The following is a 12,072-nucleotide window of genomic DNA, read 5'->3' as shown; positions in this document are numbered from 1 at the left end:
TTCATTAAAGAGCAGCACCCTCTGAGAAGAATGAAATAAATTAGTAATATTCATCTATGCTGCAAAATAATACATACACAGGAAAGTAATTTCATTACTCTTACTGAGCCATTTTATCTTCCCTATACTCAATGCAAAGAAATAAAACAATATGAAAACAATATGTCTTCATTGTTATTCACAATAACAAGGGTCTGCTTCACTCTTTGAGTCTGGCTGTATTGTACAAGAGGGAGCATTTCATGGCTCAAGTGGATCAAAGTACCATTTTGATTCTGATCCACAGAATAGAATCTCATGTAGATTTGATGACTGGACTAACACCATAGGGAGCTATGATAGACTGAACTATTTCTGTGGTATGCCCAGATCTCAGTAAATAATAGAAGACGTATACAAAAAAAGATTACAACCAATCTATCCATAGATTATGTCTATGCAACCCCTTCTTTAGTATACAGAAGGGAAGGAGGGCCCTTTCTTGAGTACATTGATACAAGTATGGTTGTGGTCTAAAGATTATTGGATTGATATTGTGTCTGTTATAATGAAGATAAGGTGGACATCAAAACCACTGTCAGATTAAGAAACTTCCACAACTTGTCTCAGTTCTTCAGAGTGGACTAAGTTCATTTTCTAGGCTGACAATTAGCTCTGCATTGGCATTGCTGCTGGCTATGAAACTCACTATCAAAGGTAAATGATTGAATTGAACCACCTGGTAGGTATTTTGTAACAGATACTTTGAATTTTTGAAAGTCCAAGTTTGATCTCTTGGTCTGTTGCAAGGGCAAAAGTAGATAAGAAATCAAATCTCGAAGCATGCTCTGAACCCTGACCATTGTGGCTCAGTCGGTTGGGTGTCTTACCGCAAAGGGAAAGGTCGTTGGTTTGATTCCCTGTCAGGGCACATGCCTGGGCTGTGGGTTTGGTCCTAGTCAGGACCAAATGCACAGAAAGCAACTAATCAATGTTTCTCTCCCTCTCTTTCTCCTTCCCTTCACCTCTACCTAAAAATAAATAAATAAAATGTTAAAAACAAGAAAGCACTCTCTGAGCATTATCATGGCCACTTTAATAATAGGCAATCCATCTCTATCTGACAGAACAATAGCATGGAGCCCTTCAACACCTGGTAACTTTTTATACCAGAATCACTTTAGGTCATCAGCTATGATGAACCCCTTTCTCCCTCAGGTTCAATATCCACACCAAGCTTTTTGGGATGCCTGGTTCTCTGGGCAGCAGGGTTCAGGGCTGCCTGCTGCCACTTCAGGGACAGCTTCAAAGATAAATTCCTCTAAAAGCCACTGTCATGTGGAAACCCACATCTGTGCTCCAGGAAGCACTCCCTATACCTTGGATGCCTGGTAACATGGGTCTTGTCAGTTACTTTAATCTACACCTGAATTATAATTCATGCTTACTATCCACAAATAAATTATAAATTTTCAAGGATTATGTGGTCAACTAAATTTGGAAAACCCTAGACAGCTCCCTTTGAGCTTTAACCTTTACCTTAACAATGGTTCTCAACCTTGGCTGCACATTAGAATTACCTGGGGATCTTTTAAAAATCCTGACTCCTGGGCCTCATCCCCCAGAAATTCTGGTTCTTGTAATGGAGTGGGGCCACAGCATTAGTAATTTTTAAGCATTCTGAGTAGTTCAGATTTGCAGCTAGCATCTCTATTTTTGGCTGTATGTAATTAAAAAATGAAAAATGCAATCAGACAAGCAGTGTGAAGGATTCTACCCTGGGAGATGACTGGTGGTTTAGGCATGTGTTAGACACTACCAAGGTACTCCCATGACCTTGAGGCTGCCTCGTTTTGAGATCAGGGCTTAATCACTCCATATCCCTGCTGGTGAGGGTTAGGCCCATTGGACCCTCAGGCAAACTGCCAAATGTGTCACTGAAACAACCTTAGGCCCCGTAAGTTTCGTGAGATAAAGGTGTTTCTTCATCCTCAAACCAAGAGGGTTCTGTAAAACTGGTAAACCAAGCTAGGATCCATGCAGACAACCAGAGGGAAGAGGTAAACAGAGAGCCAGCAGGACGCTTGGATTAGAGCTCTCCCCATAGGCAGGGAATGATGCCTAGCTGTGAGGCCTGCATCTCTCCCGTGCTGCTTCATTAAAGCCCCTCTGTGGAGTCCCAGCATGGGGGGTGCTGTGGTCAGCCAGCACCACATATTCCCTGTGACAATAAACATCTCATAGCTTCCAGGACTCCCGGTGGTGCCTCGGCTTCAGTTCCAAAGAATGTTTCCCCCCTTGGTTGGCGAGGCAGTGAACAGATGTCGGTGGGGGAGAATGAAGGGAGGAGTCAAAGGAAAGGAAAATCCTCGGGTTGGAAGAGATGAGCTGACAGCCTTGAAAACCTAGATGCTGCTCCTCCAGGGGCAAGCAGGCACTCTTTACATGTTTTATAAAATGGAAGAATGGCTGCAATTCAGAGATGTCTAGGAAACACTCTCATTATAACTTCGCCTTGAAAGTACTCCCATCTAGAGATTTCAAAAGGCTTCGTGGAATTTCATCTTCTTAGTATTTACTGGTCATGTGCATGATCATATGTGCAGGCATTTTACACACATTATTTTGGATCTTCCCAACAGCCCTCTGAACTGGATAGCATTAACCTAACCCCCTGTAACAGATGAGGGACTGCAGCTCAGAGACATGAGGCAGCTAATAAGCACTTGACAAGTGAGACTTCACCCAGAGCTGCTGCTTCTGACTTCCAAGATGTTCTTCATTAACATATCATTCATTGGTTTTTCTTTATTTATTAAAAGTAATACATGTTCACTTAGGAAATTGTGGAAACTACAGAAAGGTATAAGGAAAAAAACTCACCCCCATAATCCCGTAAACATATCCATTGTTATCCTAGTTATCATTGTTATCAACTGTTATCATTGTTATTGCCCTGAGAGAACCATTGTTAACATTTTGGCATACACCCCTCCAGTTTCTTTTTTATGCGTGTGTGCTTTATTTTGGATAATACTGTATTACATGCAACTTTATACCCTGGTTTTTCACTTAGCATTATTTTGTACCTTTCCATATATCCTTATATATTTCTTTCAAGCATAAATTTTCTTAGCTGTACAGTATTCTATCACACAGACCTGTCAAAATTTATATAACCACACCCCTATTATTGAATGTTTAAGTTATTTTCATTTTTTGGTTAATATAAATACCAAAAAATGCAGTGAGCATCCTCAAACATTTCCCCTACAATACCTGATTATTTCTTTAGCACAGGTCCTGTAAGTGGAATTACTAGGTCATGGGGGACAATATATTAACAATGCCACTGTTGCTGACAACTGTGACACACAGCCTCCTGCAAGAGCAGAGAAAGCCAAGGCCTGTTGATGGAGACCTCACTCTCCTCAAGGCTTGATAGTTGGAAAAGATAATATAAGTCTGGCTATTTTGCAGAACTTGGGAATCAGACTATAAATTGCCAGGCAGTTAATTACACTGTTCTCAGAAGCAAGTGATTTCAGTTAAAATAAAACAGCTGAATCATTTTTTAAAACCCATCTCTTCTTTGAGTCCATTTTCCAAAGGGAAAATATTTTTCTGATTTTCCCCTAGATGAATTACACAGAATTCTTAAGAATCTATGCTATGTAGAAAGAAAAATAAAATAAAATAAAAGAGACAGGCAAATATCCCCACTCATAAAAAAATCAGGGGTATGAATAATAATATATTTAGCTTTGGAGTACAACTGGATACACACAGCCAGGGACATATAGACAGGTAGACTCTTGCTTTCTCTCCTTTCTTTCTCATTGTGAGGCTTGGAGGCCCTCCTGCCCTGGACTTCTTGGAAGGGCCCACGACCTGGTGCTGCAAATCAGGGAGGGGCCAAGGTCACCCAAATTTCATCTGACCAGGGAAAATGAAAACTTGAATGTGGATCAAGAATATCTGCAGTTACTATTACGACTTTGTTTTAACCTTTCCAAGACTATCCAGTATCCACCTCCTTGGCCAGCAAACAGGATGTAAAGGCCTCCCCACCCCACGTCTACCCCAAGGGCTCATTCTGAGTCAGGAGGCGCCTTGCACCCTCTCCTCCTGAATCACTTCAGTCAGTTCCTCCCCCACACTAGCCAGGCCTTGTACAGGCTACTTCCTGAGCCAGGAATTCCCTCCCCCTCCTTCTTCAACTGACCGGCTCAAGATCATCCTTCAAAACTCAGACAACACATCCTCCTGGAAGCTTTTCCAGCCCTCCAGGCTGTCAGGTGTATCTCATCTGCCTTCCCTTGACTCCCAGGCTTGGCTCCACAGCAGTACAATGATTTGATGTTTTCCCAACTGGACTGTGGGGCTGCATTCTAGCTTGGCTCTTTATCCCCAGAAACCAGCTCAGGGCCAGACCCAGAGTCAGGTGCTCAAAAAATGTGTGATGGCTAGAAAAAAGGGAGGAATTGCACTTAGTAAGTGTTTCCTAAGTGCCCGTTAGTTGTCAAGCACTACTGGGGGGGCTGGAGATACAGTAGCAAAACATAAAGTTCTCTGCCCTCAAGAAGCTTATATTCCATTGAGGAGCTTATGTTTTAGAAAGAGACAGAGGTTGGAATGGAAGAAGGGGATGAGGAAGGGACAGAGTGCTGCCCGATGGCTCAAACGTCCTACATTAAAGGACAGATGTCTAGTGGTACTGCACACAATCAGACCCACTGCTTCACACACAAAGAACCTTGCAGCAAGCTTGCTTGTGTGAACGCTTAGTCAATACAACTCTTATTTGTGGCATTATTAACATAGCCTTGTCCATTAAAATATTGCCATCCTGTGCACTCTAACTTGAAAACTTCAGTGAGGGTTCATCTAAGTTAAATCATCGAACTCTGCCGAGCAGGAAAGAGATGATAACTGAAACTAAGATAGTTAGGCCAGTGGTTCTCACTGAAAGTAGAGGATTCCAGAGGACCATGGAGTTATCATTAAGAAGTCCATGAGTCTGGAGATCCACCAAGCACTGTCCATCTACTGAGTGAGCCCTACCCTGCCTATGTGTGAAGATAAGGTCATCAATTTCAAATCTACAAATTCATGTAATCACATCACTGAATTCACAGTAGCATTCTATCATTGTTTTTATTTCTGATTTTACCATACAGGATTCTAAAAGGCCAAATTCCATCCACAGAACCCAAACCAGACTGAATGGAAAATCCTCTGGGGTGTGGACCAGCATCCTGGTTCTGGTTATCAGCTCTCCCCAACCCCTTCATACTGGGAGCCCTTCTAGGGAAAAGACTGGGTCTGATTTACCTCTGGTCTCCAGCACCCAGCACAAGGGTGACAGGGTAGAAAGAGACAGGATCCAGACAAAATTTTACCCTCTCTTCAAGACTAGAAAGTAATGATCTGAAAATAAAGAGCAACAAAGCTTATAAGCCTGTTAAGCTACTTAAGCTTTGAATAATAAATCCATACTTTGAAATGTGTATGCTAAGTACATTTTTGGTAATAATTTTACTTTCTCATTCCCCTTGGTTTTTATTAAAAGTGCCTTTGGAAATGCCAACCAGGCTCTGCTATAATAACAGAAAATGGCCAGGATGTGGTTATGTGACAAAGAGTGTCCACAATTGAATTAAAAGCTATAAGGGAGACTAGCAGATGTGAAGTCTGCCCGGAAAGTATCCAGCCATGTACTATTAAAAAACAGACATTTGTTAAAGAAGATACAAGATACAAGAAACATCATACGCAGGACAATGATGCCTCAGTCCCCTTCAAAGCAGGCACCTTGGGACCTCACACAGTTCTCCCAATTGCCATCAGTTGCCCCATCGTATTTTCCTGAATTTCATTGACAGTATGAAGTCTCTTCCCTTTCAAATGTGATTTTAGTTTTGGGAAAAGCCAGAAGTCACAGGGTACCAAATCTGGGCTGTAGTCACCTGGGTGATTTGGTGTTTCACAAAAAACTCTGCATGAGACAAAGAGGACATATTGAGTGGGCATGTGGTCATGATGAAGCTGCCAATCACCAGTTGCCCATAGCTACAGCCTTATGAATCATCCAAATAGTTTCTGTAGAGGAAGGTTCAAGTTTCATACAAATTTGATGTAGATATATAGCTCTACTTGCTCAGTTATTTTGCATGCCACGGCCACACCGTACACATGCTCACTCAATGGCGTCTACCACCCCCACTGACTAGAACAGTGAAGTTGTCATTATTAACACATGCTCATTCTAGTCCTCTCTCCTTGACTGCCAGTTTACATTGATGTCGTGCACACCATTCAAGTTATATTAATAATGGCTGGACTTTTCCCAGACACCCCTCATATAAAGATGACAGAAGGATTATGAGTGAAAAACCCCAGTGGAAAAGTAACCTCCAGAGAACAGAATCACTGGCCCAGCCACTCTTTCCCACCTAAAGATTATTTTCCCAAAACTATGTCCCATTCAAAACTTAAAGGAGACTGTGTTTTAAAAAGGGAGCCTATTGCCTCACATCTATTCTCTACGGTTGACCTTCCTTCCTCCCCTCCACCTCCAGCTCACTCCCCAAGTCCCAACTGCAGAAATCACAGGATCCCTGTACTTTAGAGCATCTCAGAGTTCCCAAAAGTAGCAGGAGTCATTTCTCATCTTGGATAAGTTCCAACTAGTGAAAAAATGCCAGGGCACTGACTTTCAATGAACAACTGACTTTGAACTTATCATCACTGCAGAGGGCAGAGCACCACCGTGGATGTCAGAAGGCCTGGTTTATAGATCAAGGCCTCCTGCCACTGACCTGCTATGTGACCTAGCCAGTGCTACATTCCCCAATAGACATATTAAGTACTCACCTAGGCCACCAACAATAGGAGTACAAAAGAGAGAGAGAATTCAAGAATCTAATAAGAAGCCATTTTAATTTCAATGTACATGTGGAACTTTGCATAATTTCAAAAAAATAACATTTTATTTGTAGGTTTTGCATTGCTTTCATTTGCAATTACATATGGAGAGACACTATAACCTTTGTAGCACTTAGAGTCTACTAAAGATCTTTATCCAGCTGGGTGCCTTTGGACAAGTCCCTTCATTTTGGGGGGACTCAGCAGTCAAGAGTTTTAGCCAAGCCAGAGAAATACAGGGACAGATTATGTAAATTCATCATTTTCCTCCTGACACCTAATCAACTTCATAAAGGTCAAAGAACCATAACTTGAATCTTCTCCTATTACTCTACTATTCTGTCATCCTGACGTCTTTTATCATGTTAGCCATTTATGTGTCTAAAAAAGATTAACCTTCTTGTTTCTAAAGTGGAAGATATTCTAGTGGACATTTTGGTGTACAAATTTCCTAGAAAGACATTCCAACATGTGGAAATACCATGAAGCAAACCAGGAATTTCATGGTATTTGAAAGAAAATGGGCCTGCTCCCCCTCCTCACTCTGTCATGCCACTGTCCCAAGTGTAGGACAGAGACAAAGTGAGCCCTGGCATAGTGCCTGTTCTAAGTCCCCCAAATTCCTCCTGCTCTATCTGACTCAAGTAGGCCATGTCCCCTCCTCAGGAGCAATGGTGGTCTGATTTAGGATCTAAGACTCTTCATCTGAAATGGTAAACTGGTCGCAGTCTAGAGGTGCAGCTTTAATTTTCTCACTGGCATACAGATAGATTTACAATACTTTCCCCTGTCACTGGAATTATGATTTAAACATAAACAAACCAGTTGTCTTTTATGGTTTGGAGCCAGAGTTGCCACAAAGTTGGAAAATCAAGAGACAGGAATTTGACATAAAGATGAAGAGGGAGTTTCCACCATCGATCCTAAGTGGTTGTATTCAAGCCAAAATAACTGCAAGAGGAACAGTGCATCTTTCCCACAGCAATTTCATGGGTTAGAGTAGCATGATCACTCTCCAGTGTTATTAAACATACCTAGGGTTGTCTAGTGCTTCAGTGACTTCCTTGCTCACACAGGAGATATTACACCTGTAGGCCAATGGTCTGATTGCATTTGTAATTATCATCTAAGCACCTACAAACATTAAATAGATCTCCAAGGGAGAAATTGGAAAGCTTGGATTCACTCAGCATATGGCAGCAGGCAGGGAGCTATTTCCCACTGGTTTTGACAATGCCACTCTTGAGATGAAGAAGAGTACAGAGTACAGGACACAAATGCAATAAAACAAGTCACATGCAAAACCAAATATGAGAAAAATTCAAGTTATTAGAAGGGCCATGGCAAGGGTTTGGCAGCAGCCACAGATCCACAACCAGAGGAGTCCAATGCAGTCCTGTAGCACACCCTCTTCTCCCAACCCCCACCTCGTACCAGTTATAAGAGCTTCCAGGGCAGTCTCAAAGGGGTTCAAGTTACCAAAGAACAGCCCTCAGTGGAGGAGAGAGTGTTGCCAGGCAACCAGCCCAGCCCAAGACTTACCCTTGTAACCTTGAAGATGGTGGGGGCATGACCCCTGATTGTGTAGAGGAGCATTTTGGACTCCTTTAGCATCAACTTTCTCTCCCTATGTCTCTCTCCTTCTCCTCTCCTTGTCCTCCCCTTCTGCCTCCCAGGGCCCCAGGCCAGCCTGTAGACTGGTCGCCAGAAGCCTGAAGGCTATGGGCCAGCCTGACTTGCCATTACTCAGTCTGTAGGTGGCAACCAAGCTGTCTCTGCAGGAATGCTACAAGCTGCTGGCCTGTCAGGTGTCATACACTCCGGCCATATTACTTCCAAACCTTCCTCTCTCCTTGCCAGGTCTTTCCTGCCTCCATGGTCAAAGAATTTGAGGGGGGGATCCAACTAGATAGAGGATGATATATAGGGTAAAATACTGGCTGGGAGTGCTGACTATCAGCAAAATAGTCATTAAAGGAGTAGGGGTGCTAGGAGGAAAAGACAGGGAAGAAAAAAGGGCAAGACCTGACAATGGCTAAAAAATTGGGTATTTATTTGGGGTCAAATATACAGCCTGCTGAACAACTTGTTGAAGCTTATGCCAGAGTGACAAGGTGATGGCCAGATGGTACACTGATTATGCTCCCAACTCTCTTTGCATTTGACATTTATGCTCAGATCATTGCTACACACTCAAAGCTCCTGAAGAGAAAAGTGTGCAGTGGGAACCTCAAGGAGAGTCTAGGTTAGGACATTAGACCAGAAAAAGGAAAACCAGAACTTCTGGCCTAATTAAAGTAGCCGTGTTCCATGTATGCAGCAGACTGCTCAGTGCCTCTGAGCCCAGAGACATACATTCTCAAAGGCAAGTGTCCACACCAGAGATGAGAGGTGGCTGCTTTCCCAGCTCTTGCAAACTTCAAAGAAATCAAACCAATGCAATTTATCCTAAGAATTCCTCCTTTCCTTCAAAAGATATTCACTGCATAAAGCTATCTCTTTTCTAACTCAGCAGATCACTGGAAAGGGTTAGGTCCCAAGGTGACTGGGTGAAGCCAGGCTTTCCCTCATGTGCAAAAGGCTCTCCAATTAGCAGGCAGAAAGGTACGAGTTGGAAGCACAGAGCTTCCTCCCTGTCCTTAACTTAACCTGCTAAACTCAGTAGGTGGCTCTCTGCAAGCTGTGTGGGGATTGAAAAGTACTCCCCAAGCTGACTTATCAGATTTCTCCTAGGCTAATCCTGGTAGTCAGTGGGACCCCAGCAAAAAAAAAAAAAAAAAAAAAAAATCAACAATGACCTTCTTACCCTCTTTGTTAACTGAAAACTAATCAGACTAGGGCCCCAGCTTTCCTGGCCCCCTGCCATGCAGAGGTTTCTAGCCCTGTGTCTACATTCTATTTGGAAGCTATCTGTATCTTCCACCTTCCTTTTCCCACAGGACCTAGTTCATTTTTCTCCACCAGTGCCTTCCTCCATCTACCACAGAGGTCAGATACCTTTTTGAAGGAGTGCTACGGCCTCTGACTCATGTCCTACTGGAAGGTGCTGGGGCAAGATGGGGTCTGAAATGTACAGGGACTGACCCAGATGATTCTTTCCCAAGACAGCTGGAGGCTTGCATTCAAAAGTCAGCCAGTAGCCATCTTCTGCCCCCCATATGAAACTTTCTGGCCACACTGCTCTTCTCCCCTAACTTTCTGGTGGTGCCAGTTGACCCTGGTACTTGGCATGCCCAGCTGTGGTCAGCATTTTCAGCACATTCAGTCCCCTTGCTTTCAGCAAAAGGCCACACTCTAAGGGATCACTGCATTTCCATGGATAGAGGATTCCCCATGCAAAGTGTTAGGGACCAAAATAGTAAAGGACAAGGGCTCACATTGCCCTCCTTCCCTCTCAGGGTTCCTGCATACTCAGCCAGGACATCGCTTGGTTTTCTCAGGCATGGCTGATTCCTAAAACAATCATGAACTGATGACAGTAGCTTTAAACGGTTCTCTCAAGAAAATCTGTGGGTGGGGGATCAACAAAGCTGGGGCCAGTCTCTTCCCCCACCTTTCTCTGGCCACTCCTGGCGAAGCAGCCCAAACTCGCGGGGAGAAGCAGGCGGGTGGGCGCTCAAGACACTCCTCTGAGTTCAAGCCGCGATCACACTCAAGCGCAAAGTTGCACAGGTTTAAAGCCGGTAGGCACGGCCGCCAGTCCCCTGCAGTCATGTAGGTGGCCTGCGGCTGGGGCGCGCTTTCAGAAGCGGCTGGGCTCCTGGACTGAGGCAAAGACGCCAGCAGCGCGGCCATTTGGTTCCCAACGCCGCGAAGATGAGGGCGCCTCGGGCCTGGGGGCGGCGCTGAAGCTATCCAGGACTCAGTGGCTCCCACCTCCGCCTTCCTCCCCTAGTTCCCCAGGAGGTCGGGAACCCCGAGGGCACAAGTCCACTTAGGACGCTCCCAGGTCCAGGAGCAGAAAGTTCCAGCGGGAGAGCAGCGGGTGGGGAGTTGGAGAAACAAGATCCCTACACTCCCTGAGGAGAAGGGAGAGGAGGGAAGTGGTGGAGCGGGGAGGGGGGAGGGGGGTGCTAAGCAGGCGCTCACTGGCGCCCCCAAAGGCGGGGTAGTCGAGGGGCCGCGAGCTGCCCGAGCGCTGTTACCTAGCTGGTCCTGGTCGTCCTCAGGGCCAAGCAGGCGGCAGGGAAGGCGGCGACGGAGGCGCACGGTGCGCCGGACCAGGCTGTCGGTGCGGCGCCCCAGGGCCAGCAGGTGCCCCTCAAGGTCTTCGAGCAGAGCCAGCGAGTGGCCACAGAGGTCGGCGAGCTGCCGGAGGAGGCTGAGCGCGGCCAGGTGGCTCACGTCTCGGAGCTCCGTCAGCGGCTGCGGCGGGTTGCGCGGGCACAGGCGCTGGGGCACCACTGTGCGCCTGTAGAACGGCATCCCGGGCGTGGGGGACCAGTCTGGTGGTGCTTCGGGCTCGCCACAAGTGGCGCCCCTGGCCCTAGGATCCCTGAGAGGCGGCCCCAGCTCAGGGTGTAGCAGGCCCCTGGGCGCGGGCCGGCAATCAGGCGGGCTCGGGAGAAGCGGGGCGGGGGCTGGGATGGGGGTGGGGGACAGGCTGACGGGTTCCCAGCCTAGAGCGCCGGCTCCCCCCAGGGCTGTACACTCACTGGAGCCACCAGTCCCTCTGACTCTGCTTCGCTGGGCTCCTCCTCCTCCTCCCCGCCTTTCTCCACCTCCTCCTCCTTCACTCTGCTACTTCGGGATCCCCCCACCCACCTTTTTTTTTTTTTTTTTGGTCAGAGATTCGCAGATTAACGCTTGATCCAGGAGAGGAGGGAAAGGGAAGTAAGAGTAAAAAGAGCGAGCTGGAGCGTGAAAGAAGGAATGTCCGTGTGAGTGGTGTGTGTGTGCATGCGTGTGCGTGCGTGTGTGTGTGTGTGTGTGTGTGTGATGTTCAGTGCAGTGTGAGTGCCCGCGTCCTCCTGCGGAGCTCGAGTCCCAGGACTGATAAAGTTGTTTTCTGCTTGTTTTTTTTTTTTTTACTGAAACTTTTTCTTCGTAAATAACAAAAATTCAGGCGCACCAGGGCGCTCACACCAGCGAGTAACCAGCAAAGACTAACCCAAAAGCCCGACTTCATTCATCTAGCTTTCCTTCCCCAAACGTGTACGCGATGCC

At 45.8% G+C, this 12,072-nt stretch overlaps 1 pseudogene; it reads right to left on the bottom strand.

Moving 5' to 3' along the window:
- Positions 1 to 582: 582 nt before the first annotated feature.
- On the bottom strand, positions 583 to 11,331 carry LOC123819041 (annotated as a pseudogene).
- Between the last annotated feature and the right edge of the window lie 741 nt (positions 11,332 to 12,072).

Source organism: Phyllostomus hastatus, unplaced genomic scaffold (assembly GCF_019186645.2).
Source record: "Phyllostomus hastatus isolate PE091 unplaced genomic scaffold, TTU_PhHast_1.1 phas_contig_30, whole genome shotgun sequence".
In the NCBI taxonomy this organism is placed as follows: domain Eukaryota; kingdom Metazoa; phylum Chordata; class Mammalia; order Chiroptera; family Phyllostomidae; genus Phyllostomus; species Phyllostomus hastatus.
This window is presented reverse-complemented; position numbering and strand designations above follow the sequence as displayed.